The following is a 21,455-nucleotide window of genomic DNA, read 5'->3' as shown; positions in this document are numbered from 1 at the left end:
TTCAATTGTTTTTATTGGACTATTAAAAGGTGTATTTTCTAAGTACTTAGACTTACAAAGTTATGTGGAAGAGCATTTTTGATATGACGTCTAAGTTAGGGTTACCATATTTTGTCCTTTCAAAAAGAGGACACATGCCCCGCCCCTGCCGCATCCTCACCCTGCCCCCTGTCACATATTCTCCCCCTCCCCCCCCCCGTCACCTCCCCCTCCCCTGGGTCACCTCCCCTCCCCTTACTTACTATCTACTGCCCTGGTTTCTCTAGTGACCTCTTCGGGGCAGGAAAGAGCTCCCTCTTTCCTGCCTGGAGCGCTGTCCTTGCCCTGCATCCTGTTGCTGTGACGGTCTCGGGATTCAAAATGGCTGCCGAGAGTTGAAGTCTCGCGAGGCCACTTGAACGCTCGGCGGCCATTTTGAATCCCGAGCCCATCACAGCAGCAGGATGCAGGGCAAGGGCAGCGCTCCAGGCAGAAAGAAGGGGCTCTTTCCTGCCCCGAAGAGGTCACTAGACCACTAGGGCAGTAGATAGTAAGTAAGGAAAGGGGAGGCTAAGATAGGCCCGCCGCCCGCCCGCATGTGTTTCCAGAAATCCGGACTGGCAAAACCCGTCCGGATGCCCGAACATGTGCTCAAAAAGAGGACATGTCCGGGTAAATCCGGACATATGGTAACCCTAGTCTAAGTCCAACTGTGGATATTTTGCTAAACACCTCAAAAATTCAAGTAGGGAATATAGCCATTTTTAAAACAGAAAAATGTCTTATGCTCAGAGGTACTCATCTCACCGCCGCTCCCTTATCTTGTCTGCTGAGCTCCCCCAAACCCACTACCCCCAACTGTACACCACTATAATAGCCCTTATGGGTGAAGGGGCACCTATATGTGGGTAACAGTGGGTTTCTCCAAAGACAAGCAGGCTGATATTCTCACAAGTGGGTGACGCCACGTCGGCCCCGGAGGATTTTAAAGCAAAATCTAAAAATCTCTTTTACGGCGTTCCGTCGCGCGAGCGATCGCACTGCGCATGTGCGCACACCTCTTCCCGCTCGCTGTGCGGACACGCCCCTCAGTTTTTCTTTTTCCGCATCTGAGGAGACACGGAGTTCGTTAGTGCTTCGTGTTTTCTTCAGGTCCTCGGAGTAAAATCTCTTTTTTTATTTTTTCATTTGTACTTTTTCATGGCAGGCTCATTGTGGCTTATATATACAGGTACTTTTTGTACCTGGGGCAAGGAAAAGTTAAGTACTTGCCAGAGTCACAAGGGGCTGTGCCTGAAATGAAAACAAAGCATATAAGCTTCTCTTTTTCTTTTTTCTTATAAAAGTGCTGGTATATTGTTATCTGTGGGCTCTCTCTCGCCAGCAAATAAAACAAGCCCACATTTTTAGGATCCATTTATTAAAACTTAACACAACCTGGTGACACAAAATCAGTGGTGTAACCTTTGAAGTGAGTCTCCACCCGCCTCGGCGTCTCCTGCTCTGCAGGTCATTCGGGCGCATCGGCGGATGTGTCTTGGGCCGGATCATCTCCCTGAGAAGCGCAAGTAGTGTCTCAAAGACGAGACGTATGCTACTTGCCAGGGATGCCCGAAGGAGATCAATTCTGGAGTCCGACAGAGACCGATGCACGCTGGGTATAGTTATGCATCGAGTAGGTCTCCACCTGCCTCGGCGCCTCCTGCTTGGCAGGTCATTTGGGCGCATCAGCGGGTGTCGGTACCATCGGTGCCCAGAGCTTTGCTCCCTCTGTTATGGAGGTATCCGGGCTTCAGACATCAGTCGGTGCCGAGAGCATTGCTCCCTCTGTTATGGAGGTATCCTGGCATTGGACGTCGATACACCGGTACCAGGTATCAACGGTGCCATCGGTACCGGGTATCATCGGTGCCGTGGATACCATCGGTACCGGGTGTCATGGGTACCGTCGGTACCGAGTATCATCGGTACCATGGGTGCCATCGGTGCCATGGGTACCGTCGGTGCCGAATATCATCGGTGCGTCGGTACCGAGGAGTATCGGTACCAGGAACATTGGTACCATGGTCGGTGCCATGGGTCCCGTCGGTACCGGGTATCATCGGTACCATGGGTCCCGTCGGCACCGGGTATCATCGGTACCATGGGTACCGTCGGTACCGAGTGTCATCGGGGCCATGGGTGCCGTCGGTACCAGGTATCATGGGCACCATCGGCACCAGGTATCATCGGCACCATTGACCATCGATACCAGGTATCATCGCCCATCGGTACCGAGTATCGTGAGTACCATCGGTACCATGGGTACCATCAGTATCGGGTATCGTCGGTACCATGGATACCATGGGTATCAGGTATCATGGATACCGTCGGTACATGAGTACCATCGATACCAGATATCATGACCAGGTACCATCAGTGCCATGGGTGCCATTGGTACCAGGTGTCATGAGCACCGTCGGTACCATGTGTACCATCGGTACCGTCGGTGCTGTTGGTGCCAGATATCATGGGTACCATCGGTACCAGGTATCATGGGTACCATCAATACCAGATATCATGACTATCATCGGTACCAAGTACCATGGGTACCATTGGTACCGGGGGTCATCGGTACCATGTGTATCATCGGTACCGTCGATGCCATGGGTACTATCGGTCACATCTCTGTTATGGAAGTCATCTGGCAGTCTGGTTTCGATTCCCTTGCATTTCCAGATTTTGTCCTTGGCTTCGGGACCATGGATACCATTGGATGCCATGGGTGCTACCGCCTCCTGCGGCATCTAGCTTTTCACCTGGTCTCCTTCACCGATGCTGCCTCTGGTAGGGGTGTTCGCAGCCTACTGGGGCAACTTCTCGACCCCGTCGTAGAACTTACCGCGCCTCCATATCGGACGCGTTTGGATCTGAGCTGCTCGGTTTGAGTAGTTAGATCAGTTCAATGATGGTTCATCTGATGAACATGAAGGTCATGGGGTTTTCTCTGCTGAGAATCCTCTAGATCTTCTATCTGTCTTGACATTACAGTGGAGATTGTGAATCAGCCCAATGCCCAGATGCTCGAGGTCCTGGACTACCATCTTCACCTGAGTCTTCTGCCACTCAGAACAGATAGGAGTTCTAAGAACTTGCTTCGGCGCCCCCGGGGCCAGAGCATACATCCTTAGCCTCTTTTGGAGAATGGCGTACCAGGCTGGCATGATCGTGTCCACAATCAAGTCCTGCCAGATCTTTACGAGCATTCCCACCGGAGTAGGCTAAACCTTTTCACCAAGTGGTCAGGTAGCACACGGTGTGTCGCAGGTTCCTATCCAAGGGCATTTTTGACACTTGTAATGTAACACCTAGATTTCTGCTCTAGGTACAGTGATGCGCAGACTCTCATGACTGTGTGCCTCTCACCTGGAGGAGGAGACTCAGCAGAAAATTGTAGATATGCTGTGCATACACTTCCTCATCTCGGAAGTTCTTTAGAGAAAAGAGTAGTTTTCCTTGTGCCTTAAGGGGTCGTACCTATACTCCTACTTCTCGACAGCCGGTTCAGGCTATGCCTCAGCACGCTCGTTCTAGTCAGCGGCGTGCACCTAATCAGGCCCCTGCAGCTATTCCGCAGGAACCAGAGAGGGGTTTTTGACTGGCTCCAATTCAGCATAGCCACTATAAAAAAAAAAAATTGTCCGTACCGGCCAATCTGCCTGTCGGGGGGGAAGTTTAAATTTTCTCCACCAAAGGTGACTTCTTTTATCCTCCAACCGGTGGGTTTTTTCAAATAGTCCGGTTAGGATACATTCTCAATCTGGAATCAAACCCTCCACATTGTTCATTGGGAGCTTAATTCTTTAGCTTCCATCAAAAGTGAGTACTTGCAGAGGAACTCTCTGCCTTTCTCAGCGCCAATGCAGTCGAGCCCGTTCCACCAGGGCAAGAAGGGTTGAGATTCTATTCCAGGTCCTTCCTTGTGAGTTGCGTCCCATCATAGACATAAGGGGCCTAAACAGATTTTGGTTCAGGATGCTTTCTGTGGGCATCCTTCTTCCCATACTTCAGGAAAACGATTGGTTATGCTCTCTGGACTTACAGGATACTTATACTCTCTTTGCATCCAGAGTATGTTTTTCCTAGTGCCTGGCTGTTGTTGCAGCGTATCTTCATGGACTGGGAGTGCATGTGTTCCCTTAACACGATGATTGCCCGTCTCAACAGATTACAGCACAGTAAATATTAAGACTTCTAGACACATGGCTTCCACAGTTCACGTAACTCCCATGGCACTTTTGCACATGACATCCGCTCAGTGCATCCTAGCTTCCCAGTGGTATCAAGTTTAGGGTATCTAGAGGATGTAACCCAACTGTTCGCCAGTCTTCGGAATTCCCCTCAGAGGTGGTTAATTCTCTCCATTTTGATTCTGAGGCGTCCCGTCCACCTTACTCAGTCAAAAGCTGCTGACGAAGGTTGCATCCCTCCTGGCTATCCAACCAAATTATTTTAATTCAACCAAACAATCGGGTTGTGATGTACTCGATAACAAAGGAGTACTGGATCTTGCCCTCTTAGTCAGGATGCCATGCAGATGTAGCGGTGGGCCCGCAACGCGGCATGTTTTCTCCAAGCCACTTATCTAATTGGCGTAAACAGCAGTCTGGCCGACAGGCTGAGCAGGATAATGCTACAGTCATGGTTGTTGAGCATGCCTATAGTTTCGATAGATCTTCCGGAAGTGAGATACCCCCTCAGTGGATCTTTTTGCTACTTAGTCCAATCGCAAAGTCCCTCAGTTCTGTTCCAGGCTGCAGGTTCATGGCAGGCTACCATCGGATGCCTTTCTCCTTCTTTGAGGGACAGGTTTTCTGTATGCGTATCCTCCCATACATCTGGTGGAAAAGACTTTGCTGATTCTCAAGCAAGATTGTGGAGCCATGATTCTGATTGCTCCTTTCTAGCTGCGTCAGATAGGATTCCCTCTTCTTCTGGAGTTGGAATGTTTTCCAGCTCTCATTACGCAAAACGAGGGGGCACTTCTACATCCCAACCTCCAATCTCTGGCTCACACGGTCTGGATGTTGAGAGTGTGGGTTTCGTTGAGTTTTCCAGAGAGTGTCTCCCGACTCTTGCTTGCTTCCAGAAAAGATTTCACAAAGAGGTGTTATTCTTTTTCATGGAAGAGGTTTGCCGTCTGGTGTGACAGCAAGGCCCTAGATCCTGCCTCTTGTCTTATACAGACCTTGCTTGAGTTCTTTCTACACCTGTCTGAGTCTGGTCTCAAGACCAACTCTGTCAGTATTCATCTTCGTGCAATAAGAGCTTATCATCAACGTGTAAAAGGTCAGCCTTTAGCTGTCCATGAGAGGTTTATTTCTCCCCCAATATTGAGAGAATTCCTTGTATGTGTCTAGGGGGGATTCTTTCTGTTGGGCTTAGCACCCCCAATAATTTTGACAGTTGGCTCTTCTGCTTCGGTCAGAGCCCCTATCACTCCTTATCCAGTATCTTGGGGTCTCAATGTCGTTTTCATCCAGCTGCTGCAAGCTCATTTCGGGCCACTGGATTCCTGCCATCTGAAGTATTGGACCTGGAAGGTCGTTTTCCTTAGTGGCTGTTCCTTCAACTCGTAAGGTCGATGAGCTTCAGACTCTAGTAGCTCAAGCGCCTTACCTTACTTCTCATCTTAACAGAGTAGTTCTCCGCATGCAGACAAAGTTCTTACTGGCGCTGGTATCAGAGTACCAGCTGATCCAGTCAATTGTCTTGCCAACATTCTTTCTCCCTCATCTTACAAGCCCTGGCGAAAGCAAGCTGCGCACTTTTTGCGTGGACCAGACGAGCTCCCTCGGACGGTCCGCCCAGTTGTTTATTTCTTTTAATGCCAGTTGCTGTCGGAAACCGCATCGTTTCTTCTTGGCTAGCAGATTGCATCTCCTTCATTTTTGTCCAAGCTGGACTGACTCTAGAGAGCCATGTCACGGCTCACAAAATTAGAGCCATGGCTGAGTCGGTGGCTCATCTAAGATCAGTCACTATTGAAGAGATCTGCAAAGCTGCGGCGTGGTCATCAGTCCACACATTCACATCTCACTACTGCCTTCAGCAGGATAGCCGACGCGTCAGTCGGTTTGGGCAGTCGGGGCTGCAGAACTTCTTTGGGGTTTAGAATCCAACTCCAACCCTCCTAAGCCCATTTTTGTTCTGTTCCAGGCTACACTCATTTAGATGTTTCTTCTTTTCAGGTCAATTTTTATTCTGGCCTCGCCGTTGCGAGACTCAATTGACCACTGTTTGTTGTGTTGTGTAAGCCTGGAAGCTAGGGATACCCCACTTGTGAGAATATCAGCCTGCTTGTCTTTGGAGAAAGAGTAGTTACTTACCTGTAACAGGTGTTCTCCGAAGACAGCAGGCTGCATATTCTCACAAACCCTCCCACCTCCCCTTTTGGAGTTGTCTCCTCCATCTTTTGGATTTAACTGAGGGGCGTGTCCGCACAGCGAGCGGGAAGAGGTGTGCGCACATGCGCAGTGCGATCGCTCGCGCGACGGAATGCCGTAAAAGAGATTTTTAGATTTTGCTTTAAAATCCTCCGGGGCCGACGTGGCGTCACCCACTTGTGAGAATATGCAGCCTGCTGTCTTCGGAGAACACCTGTTACAGGTAAGTAACTACTCTGTCTGGTGAGTTTTGGAGGGTTCACAGTTTCTTTTACTTCAAATTATTTTTATTGAAAATTTTTGAAATAAACACATCCAACAAAGCATCTTATACAGCTGTATATGAAGCATTGTAACCCTCAACCCTCCCTCCCCCCTCTAACCCCACCCCCTCCTCCCTTGGAGGGTTCACAGTTTCCACCGCAAGTGTAACAGGAAGGGGGAGGTATGGGCCTGGGTCCACCTGTCTACAGTGCACTGCACCCACCACTAAACTACTCCAGGGACCTACATGCTGCTCTAATGGACCTGAGTATAACATCTGTGGCTGGCATAGAGGCTGGGAGGAGGTTAGTGACCACTAGGGGAATAATGGGAGGTCATCCCTGCTTCCCTTCAGCGGTCATCTGGTAAATTGGGGCACTTTTTTGTGGTTTATTTGTTGTTAAAACAGGTTTAGACCAAAACGTGTAAGCCACATTGAGCCTGCAAATAGGTGGGAAAATGTGGGATACAAATGCAATAAATAAATAAGCGTCCAACTTATAGCCCTGGATGTTTTTGTTTTGTTATAATATGGCAGAAAAACATCCAAGTGTTAGGAACGACCAGATCCCACCCTTAACACGCCCCTGACATGTCCCTTGTGATTTGAATGGTCTTCTTAAAAATCGGTTTCAATAATACCAGTTTTGACATTTTTGTGAGAAAAATGTCCAAATGCAGATTTGTGCCACTTTTTGGGCATTTTTCTCTTTTGAAAATGAGCCCCAGAGTAACCTATGGAACTTTTGTAAGTCTAAATGCTTTGAAAATCAGCCCCTTAATATCATAAGAAATGTCACGCATCACACGAAACACTGGAGAGTGAGCCCTTGGGCTACTGCCGAGGATGGCAGCGGCAGGAGGAACACCAACCGGAACAGAAGCCACAGCAGAGAACAGGAAGATAGTCCATAAACCCAGCAGAACCGGGGCCAGGCAAATAAAGTCAGAGTCCAGGTCCAGGCAAAGGTTCAAAGGCAAGCGGCAAGCAAAGTCCGAGTCCAGGTCCAGGCAAAGGTTCAAAGGCAGGCGGCAAGCAAAGTCCAGGTCCAGACAAAGGTTCAAAGGCAAGCGGCAAGCAAAGTCAGAGTCCAGGTCCAGCAAAGGTTCAAAGGTAGGCAGCAAGCAAAGTCAAAGTCCAGGTCCAGGCATTAGGTTCAAAGGCAGAAACTGAAAGTAGCAAAAGCACAGCAACAACCAACCAACCAACCACAGAAGACACACCTCTGAGGACCTCTGTTGCAAGGCAAACTAGAAATGGTTAGTAAAGGCCAACAGCCAGGGAGTTCACCAGGTACGGAAACAGCTTAGTTCCAAAAAGTCTCGAGACCAACTGGCAGGCTAGAAAATCCGGACCAGACCGGCATGACTTCTGGAACCGGGAAAACCATCAACAGACAGTCCATTGCGACCACCAGGTCTGACCACCAGGGGGTGAGATGAATGAGAGCATGATACCGGGGCAGAGTCATAACAGTACCTCCCTCTCAAGGCCCTCCCCGGACCTCTTGGGATCTGTTGTTGAGTTTAAGCGAGTGATCCATAATCCCTGTACTAGGCTTGGGTCGTGAGACGGTCAATTGTAGACCGGACTGGAGCTTGTACATCGAGTTGGCCCGAGTGCCCAGCACCGAAGCAGGGCTACCCGCCATGATTCGCTGGGGACTTCTCTGTGAGCCTTGGGATCTCCGAACATCATGGTGGTCCTGAGCCTTAAGACCTGTATCCTGTCCTCGAGGAGAGGCATAGGATAACCCGCCTCGAGGGATCTTCTTAGAACTCCTGATGGCGGAACTGGCTGATCGGGGGCGCCATGCAGACACAGTGCAGATTCATTCCAGCAATATCCGAGTTCTGGGACTGTGAATCACTAATATCAGTCCAGGCATCTGATTCTTGGTCTTGTCGTTCGCTGTCAATCTCACCATGATCCGATACGAGGCAATCCTTCCTGCAAGACTCACCCCAGTCCAAAATTTCACCCTTTTCCCAGTCTAGGATCGGATTGTGGCTCTGTAACCACGGTAGCCCCAACACAATGGGTTGCACGGCTGATTGGAGGACATAAAAGGAAATGTCTTCTCTGTGATTCCCAATACATAAGCTCACTGGACCCTTGAATGCGTCCATAAACTGAAAAAAATGGCATGGGCTTAGGTAGTTCTTGTATAGGAATGTTCAATTGATGAACCAGGGCCTCGGCTATAAAGTTTCCACCGGCCCTGGAGTCCAGGAAAACTTCAGTCTGTTCCCTCTTGTGACCAAGATCGAGCATAACGGGCACCAAGAATTGAGTACGAAGAATGCCAGGTGATAGACTTACTATAGTGGCTGCTGTCAACCCCTGATCCAGGGGTGCCAGTTTAAGAGGGCACCTGGCCACATAATGTCCAATATCACCACAATACAGACAAAGGTTGAGACTCCGACGTCTCTGTTTCTCCTGCATGGTGAGGGAAGTGTGTCTTAATTGCATGGGTTCTGCGGGTGGTAGTGGAGAAGCCTCCTGGCCTTTAGACACCAGGGGCACAGCCTGAAGACTAGGTGTTTTGGTTCCCACCCTTTCTGCGGAGCGCCGTTCTTGGTTACGCTCCTGGAACCGAATATCAATTGTAGTGCAGAGTCTAATCAGCTCATCCAATCCTGTAGGAAGATCACGTCCAGCTCGTCCTTAATTTGGGGCACCAAACCCTGCCAAAAGGTCGCGACCAGGCTCTCATTATTCCAAGTTAATTCAGAAGCCAGGGTGCGGAATTGAATGGCATAGTCGCCCAAAGTCCGTGTTCCCTGCTTTAATCTCAAAAGTGCTGACGTTGCGGAGGTAACTTTCCCGGGCTCCTCAAACACTTGTCTAAATTGATCCAGGAAATTGCTGAGGTCATGGGTCACTGGGTCATTCTTCTTCCACAAATGGGATGCCCAGGCCAGAGCCTGTCCAGACAATAGCGACATAATATAGGCTATCTGAGTTCTTTCAGTAGGAAAGTCCTGAGTTTGAAGCTCAAAAATTATAGCACACTGATTGAGAAAACCCCTATAGTCTTTAGGATTCCCATCATATCTTGGGGGTGACTTCAGACGGATACCTGGCCTTACCAGAGCTGCCGCCGGTCCTGAGTCTGAATCTGGAGGAGCCACCCCGGAAGATGTCCTAGGTCCTGGGGGGTTAAGGTGCAAATATTGGCTTAACAACTGTACCTGTGCATTCACTTCGTTATAGAGTTTATAAAGGTGTGCTATCGCACTGGCAGGTGATTGTTCCGAGCTCATGGCCTTGCAATCTGTCACGCTTCACACGAAACACTGGATAGTGAGCCCTTGGGCTACTGCCGAGGACGGCAGCGGCAGGAGGAACACCAACCGGAACAGAAGCCACAGCAGAGAACAGGAATATAGTCCATAAACCCAGCAGAACCGGGGCCAGGCAAATAAATCAAGGTCCAGCTCCAGGCACAGGTTCCAAGGGAGGCGACAAGCAAAGTCCGAGTCCAGCTCCAGGCAAAGGTTCAAAGGCAAGCGGCAAGTAAAGTCAGAGTCCAGGTCCAGGCAAAGGTTCAAAGGCAAGCGGCAAGCAAAGTCAGAGTCCAGGTCCAGGCAAAGGTTCAAAGGCAAGCGGCAAGCAAAGTCAAAGTCCAGGTCCAGGCACTAGGTTCAAAGGCAGAAACTGAAAGTAGCAGAAGCACAGCAACAAACAACCACAGAAGACACACCTCTGAGGACCTCTGTTGCAAGGCAAACTAGAAATGGTTAATAAAGGCCAACAGCCAGGGAGTTCACCAGGTACGGAAACAGCTTAGTTCCAAAAAGTCTCGAGACCAACTGGCAGGCTAGAAAATCCGGACCAGACCGGCATGACTTCTGGAACCGGGAAAACCATTGCGACCACTAGGTCTGACCACCAGGGGGCGAGATGAATGAGAGCATGATACCGGGGCAGAGTCATAACAAGAAAATAACAGCTACTAAAATCAAACAGGTACAGTTATCTATAAGCAGGGCCGCCGAGCCCGGGGCAAGGCTGCCCCCACCAAGGTCGTTGTCGTCATCGCCACCCCCCTCCACCCGCCCCCCTCCGTCCACCACCTGTATTCAAATCATACCACTTCACCTCGACCTCGCTCCATGTGAAAGAAACGCAGCAGCGGCAGTCTGCAGATCGCCTCCCTTCGGGCCTTCCCTCCCTGTGGCCCGCCCTCACGCAAGTTACGTCAGATGAGGGCGGGACACAAGGAGGGAAGGCCTGAAGGGAGGCGATCTGCAGACTGTCGCTGCTGCGCTTCTTTCACACGGAGCAAGGTCGAGGTGAGGCGCTAGGATTTGAAATCACGGGGGCCCGGCCTGGTGGTGGACGGAGGGGGGCGGGTGGAGGGGACTGCGGCGCCGGGCCTGGGTAATTTTGTCCCCCGCTGCTCCCCACCTCTCGGCGGCGCTGTCTATAAGGGCCAGTGCACAGACATTCATTTTTATTCCTCTCCCTCAATTCTCTTTCAGGCTCCCAGGCCCTCCCACCATAATTACATCAATATAATCTCTCCTGCAATGATCCTGTAGAAACATGTTTGGGTCAATAATGAAAGCAATGAAACAGCTCCTGGTCAGTTGAATTGCTTATTCAGGACAAATTGGCCATTTCCAGCAGCGCTTAACTAGTTATTCCTTGTCATCATGCAGATGAAGCCATTACATATGGGTTGTGTCCATCAACCAGCAGGGGGAGATAGAGAGCACTCAACTTTCACAGTGCCTCCTTGCCAGCTAGCTCCACTGCCTCTTCAGTATTCTCTATCTCTCCAAGCAGAGTGGCTGCAGCTTCTTCGAGCTCCATCACAAATCTGCCTGGGGGTGGCTCCTGGCTTGCCAGTTGTTAGCCGGGGTGTTAGAGGCTATAGCAGCTTCACTTTGAAGGCACATAGGTCAGCCCTTTCCCTGCCTTACCCATGACCCCGTGGATGTGGACATATTAGCTTGCTTTTCCCTGTCCTTTCCCACTCAGTGGATGCAGGCACATTGGTTCGCATTTCTCTGCCTTTCCCACTCATCTGAGCCTCCGGAGTTCTTATTACCTCTGCTTTCCTCACAGCGTTAAAAAAAAAAAGTCGCGTCGTGCTTTGGCGCAGCGGCGTTGGAACAGAGGTTTTTTCCTTTGATGCTTCTATGGGACTGGAGCTGTGATACTCGGTCCAGTGAGGTAAGAGTGTTTTCTAACTCCTCCGGGGTGGGCCCATGATCGGGGCATTTTTGGCGCGAAACCACCATTTTGAATTTTCCCGCCGTTTTTCGGCGATGGCTGCAGAGACTGTAAAGCGCTGTTCCCGGTGTGGCAAGCGCAAATCAGCAGCGGGGCTCTGTAAATCGTGCTGTACAGGCGTCAGAGCCGGCCCGAGCATGGCGAGCAATGATTCTTCCCGTTCAGACCTGGCAGCGGACGCCATTTTGAATTCTCCGCATGGCGCGACCTCCGTAGAGACAGAGAGCCCTGAGCCCGGGGGGGGGGGGGGGGACGACCTCGAATTGAGGCTATTCAGGGAGCAGCTAGCCCCGGACGGGATCTGGGTGCCCAGGGCGAGTTTTTCTCCCCTGATTTTGTGTTATTATTGCATAAAGCATACATGCTGAAAAGAGCCCTCCCACAAGGGTCGTCTGAGGCCCCTTCTATTGCCCCCCCCCCCCCCCCCCCCCGGTGGATTCTGGCCTGGGACTGCCCGCCGAGGCTATTTTCCCTGATAATTGGCATAAAGAGAAGCGTAGAAGGGCTAATTCCCCTTCAGATTGTGGTGCACCTCCTTTTCCCCTCCCCCCCACCCCCCAGTGGTCGGGCTGTGAGGATTCGGAGAGTTCTGGCAGGCCTTCGTGGTCTGAGGAGCCAGAGTCAGGTGCAGAATTACCACAGGATCTGGATGATCCCTCCGCGGTGAGGATTTTCCACCGTGATGAGCTGCCAGCGCTTATTTCAGATGCCTGACAGTGGCACGGCCTCCTCTGTGAATCCTAGGATGGCTAGTACCAAAAAGCCTGCTCGAGCCTTTCCTTTGCATGACTCCATCCAAGAGCTTATTTCTGCTCAGTGGGCTGAACCCGAGGGACCTTTGAAAGTTTCCAGGGCTATGGGGCAATTATACCCTCTGCGTGAGGAGCATTTGGCTCGCTTTGCAATGCCTAAAGTAGATGCCCCAGTCACTGCGGTGACAAAGAGAGCTACCCTCCCTGTGGAAGGAGGAGTTGCCCTGAAGGATATACAAGACCATAGGCTGGAAGCAGCACTTAAACGGTCCTTTGAAATTGCAGGTCTTACTGTTCGGGCGTCTGTATGCAGTTGTTATGCTGCTAGAGCCTGCCTGGCGTGGTTGCAACAGGCAGTGGAAGAGCCCGGAGATGGAGCGGAGCCCTTCTCGGATGTGGCTCCGCGGATGGAGTCAGCCTTGTCCTTTTTGGCTGATGCCCTTTATGATATTGTCAGAGCTTCGGCTAAACAAATGGCAGTAGCAGTGGCGGCTCGCCGTCTTCTTTGGCTATGACATTGGGCAGCGGACATGGCCTCTAAGCAAAGGTTGGTGAAGTTGCCCTTTCAAGGCCTTCTCCTATTTGGTGAGGAGTTGGAAAAAATTGTTAAAGGCCGGGGAGATCCTAAACCCCAGCACTTGCCCGAAGATAGGCCGAGGCCTTCCTCCAAGGGTCAGGCGGTCCACTCCTCTTATAGACCTTGCTTCCGTAAAGCTAGAAGGTACCGCCCGGGGCGTTCTGCTGGGTTCACTTCTTGTGCCCGTTTTCAGCAGAGGAACTCCTTTCACTCGGACAAGCGTTCTGCAGCCACCGGCTCTAGGCCTGGAGTTCAGGGGCGACCCTCTCAATGATGGTGCACCGGCCCCCTCCTTGCTTCCTGTCATCGGAGGACGTCTTTCCCTCTTTGCCGAGGAGTGGGCCAATATTTCCTCAGATCAGTGGGTTCTGGACCTGATCAGAGATGGCTACAGAATAGAATTAAACGCCCCAGTAAGAGACGTGTTTGTGGAGTCCCGATGCGATTCTGCCGCCAAACGGGCGGCGGTAGGGGAGACTTTGCAAGGTCTGATTCAGTTAGGGGCTGTGTCCCCAGTACCTCCCGCCGAACACGGCTACGGCCGATACTCCATCTACTTTGTGGTGCCGCGAAAAGGTGGGTCTTTTCGCCCTATTCTGGACTTAAAAGAATTAAACAAGTCCCTGAGAGTGCGGTATTTCCACATGGAAACCCTGCGCTCCGTCATTGCTGCGGTACAGCCAGGAGAGTTTCTCACGTCTCTAGACCTGAAGGAAGCTTACTTGCACATACCAATTTGGCCCCTGCACCAGAAGTTTCTGAGGTTTGCGGTGTTGGGAAAACATTTCCAGTTCAGGGCCTTGCCTTTTGGCCTCGCCACAGCTCCCCGAACCTTTTCGAAGGTAATGGTGGTAGTAGCTGCTTTGCTCAGGCGAGAAGGTATCAGGGTTCACCCGTACCTAGACGACTGGCTCATCAGAGCAGATTCTGTAACAGAGAGCTATCAAGCTACAGCCAGAGTGGTCTCGGTACTTCAATCTCTAGGCTGGGTCATCAATATGGCCAAAAGTCACCTGACCCCCTCGCAGTCTCTAGAATATTTGGGGGCCAGGTTCGACACAGACTCGGGCTATGTATACCTACCCAAGCTAAGGCGGTGCAAGCTTCCTTAGGATGCCCTGCCCGCGAGCTTGGGACATTGTCCAGCTGCTGGGATCGATGACAGCCACATTGGAAGTGGTGCCCTGGGCGAGAGCGCACCTGAGACCTCTACAGTATTCCCTACTTCAAAGATAGTGTCCTGTCTCTCAGGATTATCAATGCAGACTTTCTTGGCTCCCTGCGGCCCGACTCAGCATGGAGTGGTGGCTCTCAGACAGCATGCTGCGGCGAGGAATGCCGCTGGTGCTCCCCGATTGGTGTCTAGTAGTGACAGATTCCAGCCTGAAGGGCTGGGGCGCACATTGCAAGGGGAAGCATGCCCAGGGTCTATGGACACCCAAGGAGTCGGAGTGGTCCATCAACCGCCTAGAGTTGAAAGCGGTGTATCAGGCGCTTCTGGCCTTTCAAGTGACCCTGGAAGGATTGGCTGTCAGAGTGATGTTGGACAACACGACAGCAGTGGCCTATATAATTTATTTATTTATTTATTTTGTTACATTTGTACCCCGCGCTTTCCCACTCATGGCAGGCTCAATGCGGCTTACATGGGGCAATGGAGGGTTAAGTGACTTGCCCAGAGTCACAAGGAGCTGCCTGTGCTGGGAATCGAACTCAGTTCCTCAGGACAAAAGTCCACCACCCTAACCACTAGGCCACTCCTCCACTCCACTTAACATTTCTAGAGCGCTACTAGGGTTACGCAGCGCTGTACAATTTAACAAAGAAGGACGGTCCCTGCTCAGAGGAGCTTACAATCTAAAGGACAAAATGTCAAGTTGGTGTAGTCTAGATTTCTGAGTAGAGGTGTGGTGGTTAGGTGCCGAAGGCGACATTGAAGAGGTGAGCTTTGAGCAGTGATTTGAAGATGGGCAGGGAGGGGGCTTGGCGTATGGGCTCAGGGAGTTTGTTCCACGCATGAGGTGAGGCGAGGCAGAAAGGGCGGAGCCTGGAGTTGGCGGTGGTGGAGAAGGGTACTGAAAGGAGGGATTTGTCTTGAGAGCGGAGGTTACGGGTAGGAACGTAAGGGGAGATGAGGGTAGAGAGGTAAGGAGGGGCTGCAGATCGAGTGCATTTGTAGGTTAGTAGGAGAAGCTTGAACTGTATGCGGTACCTGATCGGAAGCCAGTGAAGTGACTTGAGGAGAGGGGTGATATGAGTATATCGGTCCAGGCGGAAGATAAACGTGCAGCCGAGTTCTGAATGGACTGAAGGGGGGATAGATGGCTAAGTGGGAGGCCAGTGAGGAGTAGATTGCAGTAGTCAAGGCGAGAGGTAATGAGAGAGTGGATGAGAGTTCGGGTGGTGTGCTCAGAGAGGAAAGGGCGAATTTTGCTAATGTTGTAGAGGAAGAAGCGACAGGTCTTGGCTTTCTGCTGGATATGTGCAGAGAAGGAGAGGGAGGAGTCGAAGATGACACCGAGGTTGCGGGCAGATGAGACGGGGACGATGAGGGTGTTATCAACTGAGATAGAGAGTGGAGGGAGAGGAGAAGTGGGTTTGGGTGGGAAGACAAGAAGTTCGGTTTTGGCCATGTTCAGTTTCAGGTGGCGATTGGACATCCATGCAGCAATGTCGGATAAGCAGGCCGATACTTTGGCCTGGGTTTCCGCAGTGATGTCTGGTGTGGAGAGATAAAGCTGGGTGTCGTCAGCATAAAGATGGTAGTGGAAGCCATGAGTTGAGATCAGGGAGCCCAGGGAAGAGGTATAGATTGAAAAAAGGAGGGTTCCAAGGACAGATCCCTGGGAGACTCCAACAGAGAGCGGGATAGGGGTGGAGGACGAACCATGAGAGTGTACTCTGAAGGTACGGTGGGAAAGATAAGAGGAGAACCAGGAGAGGACAGAGCCCTGGAATCCAAAGGAGGACAGAGTGTCAAGAAGTAAGTTATGATTGACAGTGTCAAAGGCGGCGGATAGGTCGAGGAGGATGAGGATGGAGTAGTGACCTTTGGATTTGGCGAGGAGTAGGTCATTGCAGACTTTAGATAGTGCTGTTTCTGTCGAGTGCAGGGGGCGAAAGCCGGATTGAAGCGGATCGAGGATGGCATGAGAGGAGAGAAAATCGAGGCAACGGCTGTGAACGGCGCGTTCAAGTATCTTGGAGAGGAAAGGTAGGAGGGAAATGGGGCGGTAGTTGGAGGGACAGGTAGGGTCAAGTGATGGATTTTTGAGGAGGGGTGTGACTACGGCATGCTTGAAGGTGTCCAGGACAGTTGCAGTGGAAAGAGAGAGGTTGAGGATATGACAGATAGGGGGGGTGATAGTAGGAGAGATGGTGCTAAGTAAGTTGGTGGGGATGGGGTCTGAGGAACAGGTGGTGCATTTCGAGGAGGAGAGGAGATGGGCGGTTTCCTCTTCTGTGATATCAGGAAAAGAGGAGAAGGAGGCCTGGGTTGGTTGGTTGGTTGAGGGAGTGGGTTATGGGATGAAGAGGAGGGGAAGGTTTGGTGGTGAATTCAAGGTTGATCTTCTGGACCTTGTCACGGAAGTAGTCAGCCAGTGATTGAGGAGAGAGTGAGGAGGGGGGGTGGGAGCGGAGGGCACTTTGAGGAGGGAATTGAGGGTGGCGAAGAGACGACGAGGGTTAGAGCTGAGGGAATTGGTCAATTGGGTGTAATAGTCTTGTTTGGCGAAGAATAGGGAGGACTGGAAGGAGGATAGCATGAATTTGTAGTGAATGAAATCAGTATGGGTGCGAGATCTCCTCCATAGGTGTTCAGCCGATCGGGTGCAGGAGCGAAGGTAACGGGTACCAGGGGTCAGCCAGGGCTGGGGATTAGTACGCCTTGTGGAGCGGGAGACAGATGGTGCAAGGGTGTCTAGTAGCAGAAATGACCCGACACGTGACGTGTTTCGGCCGTGAGGCCTGCGTCAGGGGTCTATAAAATAATATAATATACAAAGACATGCATAAAAATACAATTATAATTAAAACCATGAATAAAAACTTGAGCATACATATACAATTTCTTGTACAAATTTAGACAAATAAAACATCAGAATGAAAGATGCAAAATATATATAATAAAAAATATGATAAAAATATAAGAGTATATGACTTTAAAAGAATAGAGAATATTGAATTATATAAAAATATGAAATTATACCACATAGAGATAATGAGGACAAGGCATGAAATAAAATACACAACATGATGAAGTATAAATATAGAGGACATACCTAGTATTATCTGTAGAAAAAAGTACCTTGTAGATCAGATGAACAAAATAGCACTAAAGCTGCTAACAACGATATCTATAATAAATATGTAAACGAAGGCATAAATCACTACATCCTCTCCATACATACATATACAACAAAATGAAATGATACTGAAAAAAGTGAAACATAGAATATATGGACAGGGATCCCAAAAAAAGGTGTGTATTGATGATGGAGAATAATGAAGAAGACCACATGGGTATGAAAATAAAAATAAAAAAATGAAAATGAAAACAAGGCACGGCTGCCAAATGAATCAGCAAATGTCAAAAGTGGTGAACCATAAAATGATAAGGATAGGAGAAACAGAAAAAAGAAATAACTGATATCAGTTATTTCTTTTTTCTGTTTCTCCTATCCTTATCATTTTATGGTTCACCACTTTTGACATTTGCTGATTCATTTGGCAGCCGTGCCTTGTTTTCATTTTCATTTTTTAATTTTTTTTTTTTTTTTTTTTTTTTTCATACCCATGTGGTCTTCTTCATTATTCTCCATCATCAATACACACCTTTTTTTGGGATCCCTGTCCATATATTCTATGTTTCACTTTTTTCAGTATCATTTCATTTTGTTGTATATGTATGTATGGAGAGGATGTAGTGATTTATGCCTTCGTTTACATATTTATTATAGATATCGTTGTTAGCAGCTTTAGTGCTATTTTGTTCATCTGATCTACAAGGTACTTTTTTCTACAGATAATACTAGGTATGTCCTCTATATTTATACTTCATCATGTTGTGTATTTTATTTCATGCCTTGTCCTCATTATCTCTATGTGGTATAATTTCATATTTTTATATAATTCAATATTCTCTATTCTTTTAAAGTCATATACTCTTATATTTTTATCATATTTTTTATTATATATATTTTGCATCTTTCATTCTGATGTTTTATTTGTCTAAATTTGTACAAGAAATTGTATATGTATGCTCAAGTTTTTATTCATGGTTTTAATTATAATTGTATTTTTATGCATGTCTTTGTATATTATATTATTTTATAGACCCCTGACGCAGGCCTCACGGCCGAAACACGTCACGTGTCGGGTCATTTCTGCTACTGTTAATAAAGACCTTGTTCAGGAAGACACTCATTGTGAGAGGACTTTTTTGGATCCACTGTGTGTTTTGCCTTTCATTGGTTTTCCTGTGGAGAGTTCACCTTCTGTGGGTGTTTGCAAGGGTGTCTAGAGCAGAGGGAGAGAGTGGCATTGTAAGTGGAGACAGCCTTGTTGGCAGACTCTGAGGACATGATGGAAGGGAGGCGATCAGAGATAATAGAGGATAAGGTGGGGGGTCAACAGCCAGGAGATTCCTGGAAGTGGTGGTTAGAGTTGGGCGGGACTGAGGGGGAGGATGATGAAGTGTGAATGTGATCAGGTGATGGTCAGATATAGGAAGAACTGATGTACAGAAATTGGAGGGTGAGCAGGTAGAAGAGAGGACGAGATCAAGACAGTGACCAGATTGGTGAGTAGGGGTGGTGGTGGAGCTCACCTGGAGGTTGAAGGAGGAGGTTAGAGTGAGGAATTGAGAAGCGAATGAGTTGGATGGGTTATCAGTGTGTATGTTGAAGTCACCAAGAATGAGGGATGGGGATGAGGGCTCAAGAAAAACGGAGAGCCAGGCATCGAAGTCGGTAAGGAAGGAAGGGAGGGACTTATCAGGGGGGCGGTAAATGACTGTAACTCTGAGTGGCAGCGGATGGAATAGACAGATGGAGTGAACTTCAAAGGATGAGAAGCAGTGAGACTGAGGTAGGTGGAGAGGTTGAAAACTCCAGGAGGGCGAAAGTAGTAGCCCGACACCGCCACCGCGGCCAACTGGGCGGGGCGAATGGGAGAAGAGATAACCTCCGTGGCATAGGGCAGCGATTGAGGCAGAGTCGTCAGGGGTGAGCCAGGTTTCAGTTAGGGCGAGCAGTTGAAGGGAATGGGAGATGAAGAGATCGTGGGTGAAGGGAAGTTTGTTGCAGACTGAGTGGGCGTTCCACAGGGCGCACGAAAAGGGGAGGGAGGAGGGGGGAGGAGGGGAATGGAGATGAGATTGGAGATATTGCGGGAACGTTTGCATAGGTGAGGCGAGGACAGGTGTGGGGGACCTGGGTTGGGATCGATGTCTACCGCGGATAGTAGGAGAAGGAGTAAGAGAGAGCGGAGGAGGGTGGGGGAGGTAGGGTGACAAAGGCGACAAAGACGGGATGCGCATAAGAGGAATGGGGAAGGGTTCATGGCGGGAAGGAAGTGTTGAAGGTTGAGAGCTAGGAAGGAGGAGGAGGTCAGTAGGGATGGTGAGGTGGTGGGGGACAGGGGTAGGTAGGGTATTGCAGTGGTGAGTGGGACGGGAGAGGACATGGCTGGGCAGTGAGTTCGTGTGGGGAAAAGATTAGGGAGGGATAGGGCAAGGAATAGAATGTGAGTGGGGGCCATAAGTGATAACTGAGGTGTTTACGGGGCAGGTAGCTGGACTGGGAGACAGGCAGGTTGAGGTGAGCAGTCGAGGAGGAGAGTGATGAACTGGCAGGAAGATGGAGTGGGAGACAGGCAGGCAGCAGTTGGGCAGGAGAGTGATGAGCTGGTAGGAAGATGGACTGGGGCAGGCAGGTTCTAGGGTGGGCAGGCAGGTTCCAGGGTGGGCAGTCAGTCGGGAGGGTGAAGGGCTGGCAAAGTGGCAGGTTGTTGATGGGCAGGTGATTGGCTAGCATGCACGCAGGAACAGGTGATTGGGTAGCAGGCAGGTCGATTGGCTAGCAGTTCGGTACAGTAGCAGGACTGGAACAAACTGGAGTGGTTTGGAGCAGAAGAGAGCAGAGCTGGATCAGGCGGACTGGAACAAGCTGGATCAGGCGGGCTGGAAGAAGCTGGATCAGGCGGGCTGGAGCAGGCGGGCTGGAGTAAGCAGGGAGAAGCCAGATCAGACAGACTGGGACAAGCTGGAGCAGAAGGACTGGAGCAAGCAGGGAGAAGCTGGATCAGGTGGGCTGGAACACACTTGGTCAGGCGGACTGGAACAAGCTGGGAGACGCTGGATCAGGCGGACTGGAGCAAGCTGGAGCAGATGGATTTGAACGAGCGGGAGAGCTGGATCAGGCGGACTGGAACAAGCAGGAAGAAGCTGGCTCAGGTGGACTGGAACAGGCAGAGAGAAGCTGGATCAGGCGGACTGGAACAAGCTGGAGCAGATGGACTGGAACAAGCAGGGAGAGGCTGGAACAGGCGGACTGGAACAAGCAGGAAGAGGCTGGATCAGGCGGGCTGGAACATGCTGGAGTAGATGGACTGGAACAAGCAGGGAGAGACTGGGTCAAGTGGACTGGAATACTTTGGAACAGATGGATTGGAACAGGCAGGTGGATTGGGGCAGTCTGATGGGTTGGAGCAGGCTGCTGGTGCAGATGGAATAGAGCAGGCTGGGAAACGCAGGGTTGGCAGACTGGAAGAGGCTGGTGCTGCTGGACTCTGCCACATCACGGTCTTTGACCCTGTCCCCGTCGGCCTGGTCGTACAGGTTGCTGGATCGGCGGGCTGGATCAGGCCGGGGCCGATGGACTCTGCCTGTTTTCGGTTCTTGTCCCGCCCCCATCAGTCCAGTCGCACCCTGAATCCACCGCAGTCATCCCGGTCCACGTGGTTTGCAACCGCAGTCAGTGACCAGGCCGTTCCGGCCAGGGAGTGCGGCAGCAGCGCACAGGCCCTCGGGCACGACCAGTGCAGTAGACTACAGCCGACCTCTCCGCGCAGAGACCCTGAGCCCGGGTTCCCCCGGAGTGCACGGGCCAAGGCAGAGAGGCCGCGGGAGCCCTGGGCCGCCGGACGACGAAGGGGACGGGCTGCAGCCACGCTGCAGGCAGGCAGACAGTCACGATCGGCCCGGGCCG

At 50.5% G+C, this 21,455-nt stretch overlaps 1 protein-coding gene across 8 annotated transcripts in view; it reads right to left on the bottom strand.

Moving 5' to 3' along the window:
- Nucleotides 1–21,455, bottom strand: part of LOC115480283 (SEC14-like protein 2) — a 117,658-nt gene that overhangs the window by 29,116 nt on the left and 67,087 nt on the right. The gene's annotated exons all lie outside the window — the stretch shown is intronic.

This window comes from Microcaecilia unicolor, chromosome 11, assembly GCF_901765095.1.
Source record: "Microcaecilia unicolor chromosome 11, aMicUni1.1, whole genome shotgun sequence".
Taxonomy (NCBI): domain Eukaryota; kingdom Metazoa; phylum Chordata; class Amphibia; order Gymnophiona; family Siphonopidae; genus Microcaecilia; species Microcaecilia unicolor.
The sequence above is the reverse complement of the archived record's forward strand: the minus strand, read 5'-3'. Positions and strand labels throughout refer to the sequence as shown.